This window comes from Zingiber officinale, chromosome 2A (genome assembly GCF_018446385.1).
Source record: "Zingiber officinale cultivar Zhangliang chromosome 2A, Zo_v1.1, whole genome shotgun sequence".
Taxonomy (NCBI): domain Eukaryota; kingdom Viridiplantae; phylum Streptophyta; class Magnoliopsida; order Zingiberales; family Zingiberaceae; genus Zingiber; species Zingiber officinale.
The window spans coordinates 87,901,160-87,920,861 of record NC_055988.1 but is presented as its reverse complement, the minus strand read 5'-3'; the positions used below and the strand labels follow the sequence as shown (position 1 = coordinate 87,920,861).

At 38.7% G+C, this 19,702-nt stretch overlaps 1 long non-coding RNA gene across 1 annotated transcript; it reads right to left on the bottom strand.

Moving 5' to 3' along the window:
* Positions 1-2,355: 2,355 nt before the first annotated feature.
* On the bottom strand, positions 2,356-14,081 carry LOC122039767. The gene is made up of 3 exons (XR_006128371.1): positions 14,013-14,081; positions 4,302-4,385; positions 2,356-2,410 (listed from the first exon to the last, which is right to left on the bottom strand). It is a non-coding gene; the product is annotated as an uncharacterized LOC122039767 (long non-coding RNA).
* Positions 14,082-19,702: the final 5,621 nt, after the last annotated feature.

Below are 19,702 nucleotides of genomic sequence, written 5' to 3'. Positions count from 1 at the left end.
ATTATTTAAAATTTTTTTCAAAATTCTTTTAAAAATCATTTTCAAAACTCTTTTAAAAATTATTTAAAATACTTTTTAAAATTCTTTAAAAATCTTTTTAAAATCATTTTCAAAATTCATTTAAAAATTATTTAAAAAACTTTTTAAAATTATTTAAAAATGTTTTGAAAATCATTTTCAAAATTCTTTTAAAAATTATTTTAAAAACTTTTCAAAATTCTTAAAAAATCCTTTTAAAAATCATTTTCAAAACTCTTTTAAAAATTATTTTAAAAAATTATTTTTCAACATTCTTTTAAAATCTTTTAAAAATCATTTTCAAAACTCTTTTCAAAATTATTTTAAAAACTTTTCAAAATTCTTTAAAAATCTTTTAAAAATCACTTTCATAACTCTTTTAAACATTATTTAAAAAACTTTCCAAAATTTTTTTAAAAATCTTTTTGAACTTATTTTCAAAATTATTTGAAAATAATTTAAAAATCTTTTAAAACTTAATTTCAAAATTATTTGAAAAATATTTTAAAATCATTTTAAAAATCTTTTAAAACTTAATTTCAATTAAATCTTTCAAAATGCTTTGAAAAATCATTTAAAAAATCTTTTAAAAGCGTTCTTTGGAAATTAATTGAAAAATTTAAACTTTGTTTCTCAAACTTAAATTTTAAAATCCTTGAAAAAAAAATTATGGTTCCCAGTTTATGGCAAATTTTTTAACTTAGCTAAACATTTATAAGAAAACTTATTTTAAAAGAGCTAAGTGTTTATGTCCATACTAATTTTACTCTCTTATTTATTTTTGATATATGACAAAGGGGGAGAGTATAAGGAAATTCAAAAGAAATTAAAGAAAATTTAAAATAAAAAGAAATTATTTTAAGGGGGAGGTTCTATTAAGGGGGAGCTTTAATGTGCTTGTGTTTTAATTATGCTTGTGCAAATTTATGCTTATCTATTATTGCATTTTTTTCTTAACTTTGCATTTCGATTGCCATAGTCAAAAAGGGAGAGATTGTTGGTGCGGGAAGCATCCGACGATCGAACTCAAGTTTTGGTAATGGCAAAGGGATTCAAAGTTAAGTTTAATTGTTATCTAATGTGTATGAATGAGCTTGTAGGAAAAGTCCTAAGTGTACTTAGGTAAAAGTCCTAGCTGTGGTTAGGCAGGTGGAAAACCCTAGGGGTGGTAATCCTATGCGGAAAGTCTTGGCGGGTCAAGAGCTTAAGGCAAAAGTCCTAGGTGAGGGAAACCCTAGGTGGAAAGTCCTGGTGTCGCGAACCAGGTGGAAGACTGGACGGGCCGGGAAGCGGAAGTCTATCAGAAAGTCCGGAAGCTTCGAACGCTGAGCAAAAGTCCAGTCGATCTGGAGGATCACACTGGCAACAGGTAAATCTCCTGAGTGGAGTAGGTGAGGACGCGTTCCCCGTAGAGGGAACAGTAGGCGTCGGGTCGACCTAGGGTTTCCGGTTGGAAATCTAAAGTCAGACCCGGATAGTCCGATGACTGTCAATTATATCACTTATAATATGTCTGTGCTAATTTTGTTTTGCAGGATTTTATGTTAGGAACTAACACATTTTGCAGGAACAAAGAAACACATTTGACCTCGGATGCAACAGTGCCCGAGGCGCCTCCATGGGGCTTCGAGGCGCCTCGGGTGCAAGCCAAATAGGAGTCCGCGAAGAGGAGCTGAAGGTGCCTTGGAGCTGGGATTAAAGGCGCCTTGGACTGTCATTAAGGCGCCTTGAGCAGGATAAGCACAGAAGAAGTCTGCAGTAATCTACGTGGCTGAATCGGCTCGTTGGAGGCGCCTTGGATGGGACTGGAGGCGCCTCCAGCACTGTATAAAAGGGGTCTTCGGGCAGCAGCTTGAGCTATAAGTTCTAACGCAATCTTTCATCAACGTATTGCTCAAAAGATGCCCTGAAGTGTAACGACCACCCTTCTTACTACTACTACTACTATCTAAGAGTGACCGTTACTTATCTACTACTCTACTTAATCGGTTTATTAAAAATCTCTAGGAAAACCCTACCGAAAAATTTCGGCAGAGTCTCCCCTGTACCGGTGACCATTTCTCATAATACAAGCATAATATACTCAGCCACAGGCGGCTGGAACATATATCTTCACAACCACGCAGTATAATATCACAAATAAAAGAAAGAAACTACCCTATCAATAGCAAACATCAATATCACTCCATCAATAGAACCCAACTACAAACGCGGAATAAACTTAAATACAATATTGACTCATAATAGCATTAAAAGAAAACTAAAGAACTCTAAACAGAAATGTCTTAATAATTCCTTAGCAAACTCTTGATCTCCCCATAGTCCAGCCATCACACACCTTCATCACCACCACCTTGTCGCCTTCCTTGCTAAATCTTTTCCTTTCCTTTATCTGCAGTAGGAGGAAGTGCAGTCTATAAGCATAAAGCTTAGTGAGCGCTATCTACTCACAAAAACTCGATATGCATGTATATAAATAAAAACATGCTAAAACTGAATGCTAACATATAAAACTACTCATGCTCATATATAGCAAAGGAAATCATGCTAACTGAAATGCTAATCATTGTATAGCTAAATATGCTCATAAACCAATAAGAGAAGCATACTAAACATGTAAAGCTACTAAACATGTAAAACTAAACATGTAAAGCTAAACAGGCTGAATAATCTAGTAGCAAGGAAACAATTGAAACTACTACTGCATGCTTCAAATAACAAGAAAACTAACTTTCTAATTCTAAACAGATTTGAAGCTCATTTCATTTGTTTCAAAACTTATACTTTAATACTTCAAAATAACAATAAACTTCTTTTGGGCCCGACATTGTACCACTTTACGCGCATTCTTAATAAGAATCGAGGTAGCTAATCCCGAAACTACTAAGATACTTCTAGGCCTTGTGCCTAGGGGCAACTTGGAGCCCATCCCTTGGACCTTGTGTCCGGTACATGCCCTTTAAAAGTAAAATACTTTCTTTTTAACTATAACTTCTTTATACTTGCCCTTACTTGACATTTAAGCAAACACCTTGTGTGCGCTTTTGATATTCAATATTCTGGAATTGAAATCAAGTCTAAACCTTAGTCTTTCTTGCTTATAGTTCTTAAAAACAGAAACTCATGCTTAGGTAAAAGCAAAGAAACTAATAATTGCATGCTCAAGATATTCAAATAGCAAAAGAGACTAGAAAGTATCATCGTGCACATCTAATGGCAAAGGGAACTGATCATGCTTAATTATTAGCAAATGGAAAATTTCTCATGCTTTACTAACAGCAAACGAAAACTAAATAGCAAGGAAATAATCTAAACAGCATAGGAAAAACCTAAAATTGAGGTTCATGGCAGCATAACAAGGAAATCTAAATCAGGAAATCTAAATCTGAAATGCTAACTATAAGGGTTGTTCAAACTTAAATCTAACAGCAATAAAGAAAACTAACTACATGCTCAAAATTTAAACAAACTATCTTATGTTCATTGCTTATTAAAACCAACCCAAAACTGATAAAACTTGTAAAAGAAACATAAGCATTCTGAGCACAGTATCACCGTCTCATCAACCTCTTTAAACTCTGATTAAGGCTTTAATATTGTTATCTACTAAAAAGAATGCTGCTATCAAAAATTGATGCATGAACATTAGAACATATAAGGAACCAAAACATAAATCAATGCAAAATAATTCCTTAAACTACTCTTTTAATTCCAAACTATCCTAATGTTGTTCAAAACTTAAGCAAGGAAACCAAGCCATTAAAAGAAAACCAACAGCACTCCCAAATAAGAGTGATCTACACCCATTGCATGGCACAAACCCAAATCTGATTTACTCAACAATAAAATGATCCCATAATCAACCTAGCAAATTCGGATTTAATGATCATAGCAGCAACTACTACAAGCAACCCGAAACCACAGAAAACTACACCACATGGCAAATACAAATGGTTCTTTATAGATTAGAGATCAATAATTTTGTATTAAGCTTTTGTTAAGTCTAACAGAAGGACTCTTCACAGATTAAGTTTCACAGAAGGATTTTGTCAAGCTTTTTAAAGTACACGGCAGCAAACCTTAATCATCAAACTTCACAGGTTAACTCGAAATCAGGAATAAGCTAAATCCAAAAATCTAATCCAAACAAAAACCTCTTCATCTTCCTTAACCCTCTCGGCAGAAAACAAAATCCCTGATCATGCTTCCCAGTAAAACTCGAACAAACAAGAAAACACCAAACGAATCGGAACTACTCCTACTGCAGGTGAGAAGCAACTCACCGAGCGATCTTGGAATTACAACCGGAAAGGAGAAGTCTAGGGTTCCGGATAGGTGAAGATTCCCGTGATCCCTTGCGGCAACACCTTCTCCTCGAAAAACCCTCGCCGGCCGCCAGAGACGAAGCTAAAGCTTCGTATTTCCTTCGCTCGGCAGAAGCGGCGCCGTCGCACGCAAGGAGAAGAGGAAAAGAATTTTGAGAGAAAATTTTAGGTTTTTCGAAATCAGATTTAAATCTTATACCTTAGGTTATTTTTATTCTAACTTTACCTTATATACTTGTCGTTGCATATCTGATCAGCAAAGACCGCTGGCGCAGTTGGTCCGTTGAGTTTTGCTCGAAGCCACTGTTGGAATGTATACTGAAAGCCTAAGCTTTGTAAACATTTATTATGAATAAAGAATCACATTTGGTCTAATTGTCTACATTTGTTTGTAGTTGTTCATTTAATTTATATTGTAGATAACATAGTATGTGGTGTCACATACAGAAGATGATGTTATCAGTACCTTATAAATTATAAACAGTAGCTCACGACCAAAATGGAAAAGGAACAAACCATTAGAAGGTCGTAGTGTAATTAGGTATTAGTTTATCTTGACTATATAATTACACTAGTACACTCAGAGTGTATTGAGTAGGACCATTTGAGGTCGTTTCTTTTATACTGACTTTATAAAGGAACAAAGACCTCAGTTATTATGGAAGTGTGTGCTCTTAATCCTAATATAATAACAAGCACATATATTTGATATTTATTTCTTTAATTTATCAATGGGTGAGATTTAGTTCGTTGAATCAACAAAACCGACAAGTTGGGAAATGGTATTACTTATAGTGTGTGTTGTTGATTATAGAAGGAAACTGTGTCCTAGAGATACTAGGTTGATAATGTCCTCAAGAGGAGCTCATAAAGATTGTCATGTTAAACCCTGCAGGTGGACTTAGTCAGACATGACAATAAGGTTGAGTGGTACTACTCTTGGACTTAGATATTAATTAAATGAGTTGTCAGTAACTCACTTAATTAGTGGACATTCGATATCTTAAACACAGGGAGACTAACACACTCATAATCAGAAGGAGCCCAAAAATGTAATTTGGGATTGGTGCGGTAGTTCAATGATAGTTCTCTAGTGGAATGAATTATCATTGATAAAATTAAGTTGTGTGTTCGGGGCGAACACGGGATGCTTAATTTTATCGGGAGACCAAAACCAATTCCTCCTCTCGGTCCCTATCGTAGCCTCTTATTTATAGAGTTCTATACCCACCTATACCCACCTTCTATACCCACCAATAAGGGGCCGGCCAAGCTAGCTTGGGAACCAAGCTAGGGCCGGCCTAAGTGGTGGCGGCCTAGCTTGAACCCAAGCTAGTAGGGCCGGCCAAAATAAATTAAAAAGAAATTTAATTTTAATTTTTATTATAATGTGGAAGATATAATTTAAAGAGAATTAGAATTAAAATATCTCTCTTGTAAAAGATTTACAAAGATTAAAGAAAGAGATTAGATCTCTTTCCTTATTTGTAGATTGGAGAGATGTTTTATTTTCTCTTTAAAATTATTCACATGTTAATAAAATTAAAATTATAGATATTTCCTTTTATTAACCATGAAGAGATTTTAAAGAGAAATTTTATTTTTAAAATTTTCGGAAACAAATTAGGAAGTTTTAATTGTTGATTAAAACTTGTCCTCTTTGTTTTCCAATGATGTGGCCGACCACTTGAAATTGATTTGGGAAATTTTATTTTATTTCTCTCAATTAAATCAAGTCAAGGAAATTAAGGGAAATTTATTGTAATTACCTTTCCTAGTTTGCCAAGGCCAAGGAATATAAAATAAGGGTGCGGGGTGCCTTCATGTGACAACCTCTATTGTTTTCTCTCCCTTTTTCCTTGGTGTTGTGGCCGGCCATTACCCTCTCCCTCTCTTCCTCTTTTGGTGGCCGAATACTTCATCTCTCTTGGAGTTCTTGTGGTGGCCGGATACTACTTGGAGAAGAAGAAGAAGAAGGAGAGAAAGTTAGCATCTCTTGGAGCTTGGTTAGTATTTTGATTTTCTTCTTTGGTAAAGTTCTTCCTTTGTGGCCGAACCTTGCTTGGAGGAGAAGAAGGTGGTTGGTGGTTTCTCATCTTGGTAGATCGTTGCCCACACAACGTCCGAGGTTAGAAGAGGAATACGGTAGAAGATCAAGAGGTTTTTTTTACAATGTATAATTAGTAATTTTTATTTCCGCATCATGCTAGTTATTTATGGAAATAATACCAAATACAAGAGGCTTATGATCTAGTATTTCGAATATGTTTTTCAATGTTGTGTTCTTTTGTTTTCTTTCTTTTCCTTGTGATTTGATTGTTCTCTTTGGTTAACCTAAAGTTATTTTAGGAAATTAAATATTAGCTTTCTATTAAAGGTTTTGTCTAGTCGGTGGTGGTTGCTCCCATATCCAAGAAGGTCATGTGCCTCGCCACGTCAGTACTGGGAACCTTTTATGGAAATTAGTATTTAATGGAATTAATAACTTAAGGAGACTTGGGTCGAACGTGTTAAGTTCCGCAGGAGATCCAAGTTAAAACCTAAAAGAACAAATAGATTAAGTTTTGAATCAAACGTGTTAAGTTCCGCAGGCGATTCAAAATTTAATTTAAAAGAACACATGGTAGCTAGGAAAAAGGTTCAGACCTTTGTACAAAATTTTTGTACAGTGGAACCTCTAGGTTTTCCGAGTAGCAACCAACAGCCACAGGTCTGGGCTTCGATTCTCAGCCGCGCCCCTTTTATTTCCAATTTATTTTACTGTTCCAACTATAGCTTAAATGTATTTCTCTCCATACTAGGTTAATAAAACCGTGTAGCTCAGCTGGTTGGGCTGCTTTTGTTTGGGCCACAGATCGCAGGTTCAAAACTCGCTGCAACCCCTTTTTTTTCCGAGTATTCTCTATTACTAACTTCTACCTTATATACATTTTATTCTATATATAATTAACAAAACAACTACAGACCGGTTGGTTGGGCTGGGTTCGGCTGAGATTCAGTTCGGGTCAAGGTCTTGGGTTCGAGTCTCACATTCAACGTTTTTTTATCAAAACTTCTTTCTTTTTGTACCCTACTAAACGACCTCCAAAAATTACATAAAACTACTCTAAAAATTCCTAAAAATCTCTAGAATATTTTAAAAGTATTTCCAAATATTTTTATGGACTTTTAGAACTTGAAATAGGGAAAATTGGGTCGTTACAATTCCCCATACCTTATAAAAAGTTCGTCCTCGAACTTAGAATAGCTCTGGATACTTTTGTCTCATACTGTCCTCCCGCTCCCAAGTGACTTCCTCGTGCTTCTGGTTCTGCCAGATAACTTTCACTAGTGACACTTCTTTATTTCTTAGTCTCTTGACCGCTCTGTCCACTATCTGTGTAGGTCTGCTCTCGTAGCTAAGATCCTCTTGGATCTGCACTGTCTGAGGCTGAATCACTTGGCTAGGATCGTGAATGCACTTCTTTAGCATAGAGACATGAAATACATTGTGTATGGCTGACATGTCTTGTGGTAAGTCCAGCTGGTAAGCTACCTTCCCAATCCTGTCTGTAATCAGGTAAGGTCCTACATAGCGAGGACTTAATTTGCCCTTCTTGCCAAATCTCATCACTCCCTTCATAGGAGCGACCTTGAGAAAGACTAAATCCCCTACTTGGAATTCAAGTGGCCTACGGCGTGTGTCAGCATAACTCTTCTGTCTACTCTGGGCAGTCTCAATTCTCTGTCTGATCTTCTGGATAGCCTGAGTAGTCTCATCCATCAGTTCTGTCTGAATGTCCAGCTCCACTTCCATTTCTCTTCTTTCACCTCCTTCTTGCCAGAAAATGGGTGATCTGCACTTCCTGCCATACAACGCTTCATATGGTGCCATTTTGATGGTGGCCTGATAGCTATTGTTGTAGGCAAATTCAGCTAAGCACAGGTACTTGCACAAACTTCCCTTGAAATCTAGTGCACTAGCTCTGAGCATATCTTCTAGAATCTGATTTACTCGCTCTGTCTGTCCATCAGTCTGTGGATGGAAAGCTGTGCTGAACTTGAGTTTGGTGCCTAGTGCATTCTGAACACACTCCCAAAAGTGAGAGGTGAAGCGCCCATCTCTATCAGACACAATAGATTTAGGAACTCCGTGAAGTCTGATCACCTCTTTAACATACAACTGTGCCAACTACTCTATAGAGTGGGACACCTTGATGACTAGAAAATGGGCAGACTTGGTCAATCTATCCACTATTACCCATATTGCATCATATCCATTCGTAGTTCTTGGGAGACCTGTTATAAAGTCCATGGATATGTCTTCCCACTTCCACTCTGGTATTGAAAGAGGTTGTAGAACTCCTCTTGGTCTCTGGTGTTTTGCTTTGACCCTCTGACATGTCAGGCAGGTACTGACATATTTAGCTACATCTCTTTTGAGTCCAGACCACCAGAATCTCTGTTTCACGTCTTGATACATCTTGGTAGAACTAGGATGCATGGAGTAGGGTGTACTATGAGCTTCCTCTAAAATTTTCTTTCTCAGCTCTTCATCATTGGGAACACAAAGGCGACTCCCCTGATAAAGAATTCCACTGTCTGATACTCGAAACTCTAAATTTTCTTCTTTCTGTATCCCTTGCTTGATCTTTTGGATATCAGGATCTTCACTTTGCTTCTTCTGTATATCCTCAAGCAGGGTTGACTCTAGAGTCAATACAGAGAATTGCCCATAAATAATTTCAAGTCCGAAATCTGATAACTCCTTCTGTAGTGGCAGGGCTAATGATGACAGGGACATCAGGGATGCACTGGATTTTCTGCTTAGTGCATCTGCCACTTTATTAGCTTTACCTGGGTGGTAGAGGATTTCACAGTCATACTCTTTGACCAACTCTAGCCACCTACGCTGTCTCATGTTTAAGTCCTTCTGAGTGAAGAAGTATTTAAGACTCTAGTGGTCTGTGAAGATCCTGCACTGAACACCATACAAATAATATCGCCAGAGTTTTAGTGCAGAGACCACAGCTGCCAGCTCAAGATCATGAGTGGGATAGTTCTTCTCGTAGTCTTTGAGTTGCCTGGAATCATAAGCTATAACTTTTCCTTCTTGCATGAGTACAGCTCCTAGGCCCATCTTGGAAGCATCACTGTAGATGTCAAAACTCTTATCACTTTCTGGAACAGTCAGAATGAGAGCACTCGTCAGTCTCTTTTTCAGCTCTTGGAAACTCTGCTCACATTTATCTGACCATTCAAACTTCTTGTTCTTTCTGGTGAGGGCTGTAAGTGGAGAGGCTATTCTGGAAAAGTCTTCCACGAATTTCCTGTAGTACCCAGCTAAACCAAGGAAGCTTCTGATCTCCCTGGCATTCTTGGGTCTACTCCAGTTGTTGACTGTTTCTATTTTGGCTGGATCCACTTGAATACTTTCTTTAGAAATTACGTGGCCTAGAAATGCCACCTGATCTAACCAGAATCCGCACTTTGAGAACTTAGCATAAAGATGTTTCTGCTGTAGGGTCTGCAGGACTATTCTCAAGTGCGTGTCATGCTCCTCTGGGGTTCTAGAATAGATTAGAATGTCATCGATGAACACAATGATAAATTTGTCAAGGTATTATCTAAACACTCTGTTCATCAGGTCCATGAAAACTGCAGGTGCATTAGTCACACCAAAAGGCATGACTACGAACTCGTAGTGTCCGTATCTGGTCCTGAAAGTCGTTCTGGGTATGTCTCTTTCCTTCACTTTTAGCTGATGGTACCCAGAGCGCAGGTCTATCTTTGAGAACACTATTGCCCTTTTTAGCTGATCACATAGATCATCTATTCTGGAATGAGGGTACTTGTCCCTAACTACTACTTTGCTCAGCGCTCTAAAATCTATGCACATTAGCATAGATCCGTCTTTCTTCTTAACGAACAACTCTGGAGTTTCCCGGGGTGAATGACTAGGGCGGATGAAACCCTTGTCAAGTAACTCCTGAAATTGTTCTTGTGGCTCTTTTAGCTCTGCTGGAGACATCCGGTACGGAGCTTTTGAAATTGACTCCACTTCTCTGTTGGGAGGTAGTCCAGGTAGTCCTTCTGGAAATACCTTTGGATACTCACAGACTACCCGAACATCTTCCTGCTTGGGGTCTTTCTTGTTATCTTTGTCCTTCCAATTCTGATTACTTGACTGGGTTCTCGGTTTCCCCACTGTCTTGTCTTCTATCTTGACTGGCTTATGTTGCGTTTGTTGAGCCTTGTTGCTGTTCAGACAGTGCTCACTAATGCCCTGCTGACCAGCTCTTCGCCAATCTATGGTCGGTGAGTTTCACTACTCACATTAGGTGTTATTTCTGGTCTCAGCATTAGGAGCATCAGTCTGACTCATTCTTTCACTGTACTTACTAACTCTAAGCAAAGGTGAGCTAGCCTGTTAAATCTTTTAACCGCTTCTTCTACTGGTAGGTCACCTTGTCTCGAAGTCAACCCAGCTCATCTGGTTGACTGCTCACTTACTCTTAACTCGCTCCCACTACATACAAGCATCTCCAGATAGGCAGAAAGAGGCACACTTAATGGTATCAACCTTCTCGACTTCTGGTCAGTCAAGAAGCTCCATTGTGCTCTCAAATGTCTTGAATCAAGCCTGGGCATCCCAGGGCTCAGTTGTTCCTGAGAAGCTTTCTGGTTTCAGCTTCAGCCACTGGATGAGATATGCTTCTTGTCTTTTAGATGCTGTGGCGACTTCCAGGGTAGCTGATGGGACTTCAGTCACCACTGGGGTCTCCACATTAATGGTTGGGGGAGTGGGAGGAGCTGACTTCTGATTGGCCATTAGATTGGCAATCACTTGCTGCTGCTCGCTACTTGTCTCTGAAGTTGAGCAACAACTTCAGAGAGAATAGGCCCAGGGGTTCTGGGCTCTTCGTTCTCCTTAACTTGGTCCTCAGTATAAACGATACAGGGACGTCCTCTTCTTGACATCTAATTATGCAGGGAAAAAGACTTGGTATCCTCTCTCTAACCCTTCTAATCATACATATATATGAAAAAAGAAAAGGAAAACTAAATCTTCTATCTTACTTAAGCACTTATAAACAAATACTCTATACTGCAGTTAATAATAAGGAAAGCAGAATAAAGAAAGAATTTCAAATACTTTCTTACTTGGAGACGGCAAGGATGATGCTGATGTGTGTGTGATGCTGGAGAATGGGAACTGCTCTGATACCAACTGTAACGACCACCCTTCTTACTACTACTACTACTCTCTAAGAGTGACCGTTACTTATCTACTACTCTACTTAATCGGTTTATTAAAAATCTCTAGGAAAACCCTACCGAAAAATTTCGGCAGAGTCTCCCCTGTACCGGTGACCATTTCCCATAATACAAGCATAATATACTCAGCCACAGGCGGCTGGAACATATATCTTCACAACCACGCAGTATAATATCACAAATAAAAGAAAGAAACTACCCTATCAATAGCAAACATCAATATCACTCCATCAATAGAACCCAACTACAAACGCGGAATAAACTTAAATACAATATTGACTCATAATAGCATTAAAAGAAAACTAAAGAACTCTAAACAGAAATGTCTTAATAATTCCTTAGCAAACTCTTGATCTCCCCATAGTCCAGCCATCACACACCTTCATCACCACCACCTTGTCGCCTTCCTTGCTAAATCTTTTCCTTTCCTTTATCTGCAGTAGGAGGAAGTGCAGTCTATAAGCATAAAGCTTAGTGAGCGCTATCTACTCACAAAAACTCGATATGCATGTATATAAATAAAAACATGCTAAAACTGAATGCTAACATATAAAACTACTCATTCTCATATATAGCAAAGGAAATCATGCTAACTGAAATGCTAATCATTGTATAGCTAAATATGCTCATAAACCAATAAGAGAAGCATACTAAACATGTAAAGCTACTAAACATGTAAAACTAAACATGTAAAGCTAAACAGGCTGAATAATCTAGTAGCAAGGAAACAATTGAAACTACTACTGCATGCTTCAAATAACAAGAAAACTAACTTTCTAATTCTAGACAGATTTGAAGCTCATTTCATTTGTTTCAAAACTTATACTTTAATACTTCAAAATAATAATAAACTTCTTTTGGGCCCGGCATTGTACCACTTTGCGCGCATTCTTAATAAGAATCGAGGTAGCTAATCCCGAAACTACTAAGATACTTCTAGGCCTTGTGCCTAGGGGCAACTTGGAGCCCATCCCTTGGACCTTGTGTCCGGTACATGCCCTTTAAAAGTAAAATACTTTCTTTTTAACTATAACTTCTTTATACTTGCCCTTACTTGGCATTTAAGCAAACACCTTGTGTGCGCTTTTGATATTCAATATTCTGGAATTGAAATCAAGTCTAAACCTTAGTCTTTCTTGCTTATAGTTCTTAAAAACAGAAACTCATGCTTAGGTAAAAGCAAAGAAACTAATAATTGCATGCTCAAGATATTCAAATAGCAAAAGAGACTAGAAAGTATCACCGTGCACATCTAATGGCAAAGGGAACTGATCATGCTTAATTATTAGCAAATGAAAAATTTCTCATGCTTTACTAACAGCAAATGAAAACTAAATAGCAAGGAAATAATCTAAACAGCATAGGAAAAACCTAAAATTGAGGTTCATGGCAGCATAACAAGGAAATCTAAATCAGGAAATCTAAATATGAAATGCTAACTATAAGGGTTGTTCAAACTTAAATCTAACAGCAATAAAGAAAACTAACTACATGCTCAAAATTTAAACAAACTATCTTATGTTCATTGCTTATTAAAACCAACCCAAAACTGATAAAACTTGTAAAAGAAACATAAGCATTCTAAGCACAGTATCACCGTCTCATCAACCTCTTTAAACTCTGATTAAGGCTTTAATATTGTTATCTACTAAAAAGAATGCTGCTACTATCAAAAATTGATGCATGAACATTAGAACATATAAGGAACCAAAACATAAATCAATGCAAAATAATTCCTTAAACTACTCTTTTAATTCCAAACTATCCTAATGTTGTTCAAAACTTAAGCAAGGAAACCAAGCCATTAAAAGAAAACCAACAGCACTCCCAAATAAGAGTGATCTACACCCATTGCATGGCACAAACCCAAATCTGATTTACTCAACAATAAAATGATCCCATAATCAACCTAGCAAATTCGGATTTAATGATCATAGCAGCAACTACTACAAGCAACCCGAAACCACAGAAAACTACACCACATGGCAAATACAAATGGTTCTTTATAGATTAGAGATCAATAATTTTGTATTAAGCTTTTGTTAAGTCTAACAGAAGGACTCTTCACAGATTAAGTTTCACAGAAGGATTTTGTCAAGCTTTTTAAAGTACACGGCAGCAAACCTTAATCATCAAACTTCACAGGTTAACTCAAAATCAGGAATAAGCTAAATCCAAAAATCTAATCCAAACAAAAACCTCTTCATCTTCCTTAACCCTCTCGGCAGAAAACAAAATCCCTGATCATGCTTCCCAGTAAAACTCGAACAAACAAGAAAACACCAAACGAATCGGAACTACTCCTACTGCAGGTGAGAAGCAACTCACCGAGCGATCTTGGACTTACAACCGGAAAGGAGAAGTCTAGGGTTCCGGATAGGTGAAGATTCCCGTGATCCCTTGCGGCAACACCTTCTCCTCGATGAAGGGGACTCGCGATTGTGAAGATCTCACCGGGAAAAACCCTCGCCGGCCGCCGGAGACGAAGCTAAGTATTTCCTTCGCTCGGCAGAAGCGGCGCCGTCGCACGCAAGGAGAAGAGGAAAAGAATTTTGAGAGAAAATTTTAGGTTTTTCGAAATCAGATTTAAATCTTATACCTTAGGTTATTTTCATTCTAACTTTACCTTATATACTTGTCGCTGCATATCTGATCAGCAAAGACCGCTGGCGCAGTTGGTCCGTTGAGTTTTGCTCGAAGCCACAGGTTTGGGCTTCGATTCTCAGCCGCGCCCCTTTTATTTCCAATTTATTTTACTGTTCCAACTATAGCTTAAATGTATTTCTCTCCATACTAGGTTAATAAAACCGTGTAGCTCAGCTGGTTGGGTTGCTTTTGTTTGGGCCACAGATCGCAGGTTTAAAACTCGCTGCAACCCCTTTTTTTTCCGAGTATTCTCTATTACTAACTTCTACCTTATATACATTTTATTCTATATATAATTAACAAAACAACTACAGACCGGTTGGTTGGGCTGGGTTCGGCTGAGATTCAACTCGGGTCATGGTCTTGGGTTCGAGTCTCACATTCAACGTTTTTTTATCAAAACTTCTTTCTTTTTGTACCCTACTAAACGACCTCCAAAAATTACATAAAAATACTCTAAAAATTCCTAAAAATCTCTAGAATATTTTAAAAGTATTTCCAAATATTTTTATGGACTTTTAGAACTTGAAATAGGGAAAATTGGGTTGTTACATGAAGTGTTGTTGCAAGTCACCGACGACCCGAAGCTCCGAGATTCCCACTATTGTCGTCGGTATATTTTTATTGTTATTGCACTTATTGTAACATATACTTGTAATCTCTTTGCGTGAAATAGTGAATTGCCCATAGTAATCACTCAACGAGCGAGGGCCTTGGAGTAGGAGTCGCCCAAGGCTTCGAACCAAGTAAAACTACTTGGGTCTTTGTGTGCTGTTATTTTCCGTTGCTTTAAACTCGAGTTTTACAAAACGAACGAAATAGCCACGAGCACTATTCACCCGCCCTCTAACGCTTCTCGATCCAACACTTTCCACCTCGGTCAGGATACCCGACCGGTGCCACGGGTATCTGCAGTGCAGGTCCCCCAACCTGGACCTTGGGGACCACGCTATTGCACGTACCACCGACCCCACACACACGCCACCAATGACTGCTACCAATTCACCCGGGATGTCCGGCGAGCTACTGAGATGGGTTTACCACCACCGGAGTTGGCCCCTCAAGTTCAGCGAATGATGGAGGAGCGGCGCAATGCGACAGGGCTGGTTGGCCGACCCCGAATTGAGCAAGAGGGACCGAGCATGCAACCACTAGGGTGCGTCGGAGAACCAGAAGGAGCTCGTGAGGTAAAAAATCGGGGCAGCGCGGCAATAAGAGATATAGGCATGATCTCCGGAGGTCCCACTGATGGGGATTCAGGCCGGGCGCGTAAATCCCATGAGCGCCGGTTAGAGATTCATGCTGTGGGGTGTAGCCGGGAGCAAGCTGCCGACCCAGTCATTAGTTTTGGACCACAAGACCTAGAAGGACTGGAGCTGCCCCATGATGACGCTCTCATCATCAAGGCCATCATAACCAACAGTCGTGTGGCTAGAGTCTTTATGGATATGGGTAGCTCGGTAAATGTGTTATTCTGGTCAGCTTTCGAAGAAATGCAGATCGACGCCAGTGGCTACCTCCCTATATAGTTTCACTGGCAATGAAGTAAGGCTCATGGGCCAGATCAAATTAGCTATATCCTTGGGAAGCAAACCATTGGTCAGAACCAGGAGGAGCACTTTCCTTGTAGTGGACTCGCCCTCCTCTTACAATGTCATTTTGGGCCGACCGGCCTTGCATGAATTCAGGGCAGCCGTTTCTACATTTCATCAGAAGATCAAGTTCTCGGTCGGTGATCAAGTTGGAGAAGTTAGGGGCGAATAGCGAGTCTCTCGGAGGTGTTACATTGACATGGTCAAGGTAGAAGCTCGCAAAGCCCAGAGAACTCAGGATGGAGCTGTACATGCTATCCAAGAAGAACCCTTTCCTTTGGCCGAAGAACCTATCCCCTGGGAAGAAGTTCAACTCTACCTTGAACACCCAGAAAGCCTCACCCGTGTGGTGAGCGACTTACCTCCGGAGCTCAAAGAGGAATTGGTTCACTGTCTGACTCGTAATAAGGATGTCTTCGCCTGGTCCACTAAAGAATTACCCGAAGTCAGACCGGAGGTAGCTGAGCATAAGTTGCATCTTCTACCAGACACCCGACCTGTGAAGCAGAAGAAGAGGAATTTCTCGGCCGATCAAAATAAAATTATCAGAGCTGAAGTGGATCAGCTCAGGAAAGCAGGACATGTTCGCGAACTGCAATTTCCATCTTGGCTTTCCAATGTAGTCTTGGTAGCAAAATCCAACAACAAATGGAGGGTCTGCATAGACTTCAGAGATCTCAATAAAGCCAACCCTAAAGATTGCTACACTCTGCCCAAGATTGATTAGCTGGTGGATTCAACGGTAGGTTGTGAAAGAATTTGTATGCTGGATGCTTATCAGGGGTATCATCAAATCCCCTTAGCCGCGGAACATCAAGAAAAGGTTAGTTTCATCATGGCCGATGGTACTTTTTGTTACACGGTCATGCCTTTTGGGCTCAGGAATGCTGGAGCTACATATCAGAGAATGATGGACAAGATCTTCCGGAAGCAGGCCGGGCGCAACGTGGAGGTATATGTAGACGACATACTTATCAAATCCCCCTTGGCCACGAATCTAATATCTGATGTAGAAGAGACCTGTGGCACCTTGCGACAGTATGGGTTGAAATTAAATCCTTTGAAGTACCTCTTTGGAGCTTGTTGGTTGCTACTCGGAAAACCTATAGGTTCCACTGTACAAAAATTTTGTACAAAGGTCTGAACCTTTTCCTAGCTACCATGTGTTCTTTTAAATTAAATTTTGGATCGCCTGCGGAACTTAACACGTTTGATCCAAAACTTAATCTATTTGTTCTTTTAGGTTTTGACTTGGATCTCCTGCGGAACTTAACACGTTCGACCCAAGTCTCCTTAAGTTATTAATTCCATTAAATATTAATTTCCATAAAAGGTTCCCAGTACTGACGTGGCGAGGCACATGGCCTTCTTGGATATGGGAGCAACCACCACCGACTAGACAAAACCTTTAATAGAAAGCTAATATTTAATTTCCTAAAATAACTTTAGGTTAACCAAAGAGAACAATCAAATCACAAGGAAAAGAAAGAAAACAAAAGAACACAACATCGAAAAACATATTCGAAATACTAGAATGTAAGCCTCTTGTATTTGGTATTATTTCCATAAATAACTAGCATGATGCGGAAATAAAAATTACTAGTTATACCTTGTAGAAAAACCTCTTGATCTTCTACCGTATTCCTCTTCTAACCTCGGACGTTGTGTGGGCAACGATCTTCCGAGACGAGAAACCACCAATCACCTTCTTCTCCTCCTAGCTAGGTTCGGCCAACAAAGAGGAAGCTTCACCAAGGAAGAAAATCAAAATACTAACCAAGCTCCAAGAGATGCTAGCTTTCTCTCCTTCTTCTTCTTCTTCTTCTCCGAGTAGTATCCGGCCACCACAAGAGCTCCAAGGAAGGGAGAGAGGTTCGGCCACCACAAGAGGAAGAGAGGGAGAGGATGGCCGGCCACACCAAGGAACAAAAGAGGGAGAGAAAATAATAGAGGTTGTGTCTCATGAAGGCACCCCTACCCCTTCTTTTATATTCCTTGGCCTAGGCAAATTAGGAAATTTAATTACAATAAAATTTCCTTAATTTTTCTTGACATGAATTAATTGAGAAAAATAAAACAAAATTTCCCAATTAACTTGAGATGGCCGGCCACATCATTGGAAACAAAAGAGGACAAGTTTTAATCAACAATTAAAACTTCCTAATTTGTTTCCGGAAATTTTAAAAATAAAATTTCTCTTTAAAATCTCTTCATGGTTGATAAAGGAAATTTCTATAATTTTAATTTTATCAACATGTGAATAATTTTTAAAGAAAAAATAAAACATCTCTCCAATCTACAAATAAGGAAAGAGATCTAATCTCTTTCTTTAATCTTTTGTAGATCTTTTACCAGAGAGATATTTTAATTTTAATTCTCTTTAAAATATATCTTCCAAATAATAATAAAAAATTAAAATTAAATTTCTTTTTAATTTTATTTGGCCGGCCCTACTAGCTTGGGTTCAAGCTAGGGCCGGCCACCCAATTTTAAACCTAGGCCGGCCCTAGCCGACCCTTATTGGTGGGTATAGAAGGTGGGTATAGGTGGGTATAGAACTCTATAAATAAGAGGCTACGATAGGGACCGAGAGGAGGAATTGGTTTTGGTCTCCCGATAAAATTAAGCATCCCGTGTTCGCCCCGAACACACAACTTAATTTTATCAATGATAATTCATTCCACTAGAGAACTATCATTGAACTACCGCACCAATCCCAAATTACATTTTTGGGCTCCTTCTGATTATGAGTGTGTTAGTCTTCCTGTGTTTAAGATATCGAATGCCCACTAATTAAGTGAGTTACTGACAACTCATTTAATTAATATCTAAGTCCAAGAGTAGTACCACTCAACCTTATTGTCATGTCGGACTAAGTCCACCTGCAGGGTTTAACATGACAATCTTTATGAGCTCCTCTTGAGGACATTATCAACCTAGTATCTCTAGGACACAGTTTCCTTCTATAATCAATAACACACACTATAAGTAATACCATTTCCCAACTTATCGGGTTTATTGATTCAACGAACTAAATCTCACCCATTGATAAATTAAAGAAATAAATATCAAATATATGTGCTTGTTATTATATTAGGATTAAGAGCACACACTTCCATAATAACTGAGGTCTTTGTTCCTTTATAAAGTCAGTATAAAAGAAACGACTTCAAATGGTCCTACTCAATACACTCTGAGTGTACTAGTGTAATTATATAGTCAAGATAAACTAATATCTAATTACACTACGACCTTCTAATGGTTTGTTCCTTTTTCATTTTGGTCGTGAGCTACTGTTTATAATTTATAAGGTACTGATAACATCATCTTCTGTATGTGACACCACATACTATGTTATCTACAATATAAATTAAATGAACAACTACAAACAAATGTAGACAATTAGACCAAATGTGATTCTTTATTCATAATAAATGTTTACAAAGCTTAGGCTTTCAGTATACATTCCAACAGAGCTAAGGGAGGGAAGTTCTTGGGCTATCTTGTCACTGAGCGGGGAATTGAAGCCAATCCAGAGAAAGTCCGAGTATTCCGGGATATGAAGGCTCCCCAGAACTTGAAGGAGGCTCAGAAACTGGTCGGTAGGATAACAGCACTGTTTCGGTTTATTTCCAGAGCGACAGATAAAGCGGTGCCCTTCTTCAAAGTCCTCCGAAAAGCTTCTAAGTTCCAGTGGGATGAGGAATGCACACGGGCCTTTGAAGAATTAAAAACCTATCTGGAGACACTGACTTCCCTGTTTAAACTCGTAGCAGGGGAACAGATCTGGATCTATCTATCATCTACCCCCGAGGCTGTGGGGGCAGTACTAATGAAAGAGTAAGATAATGTACAGAGACCGGT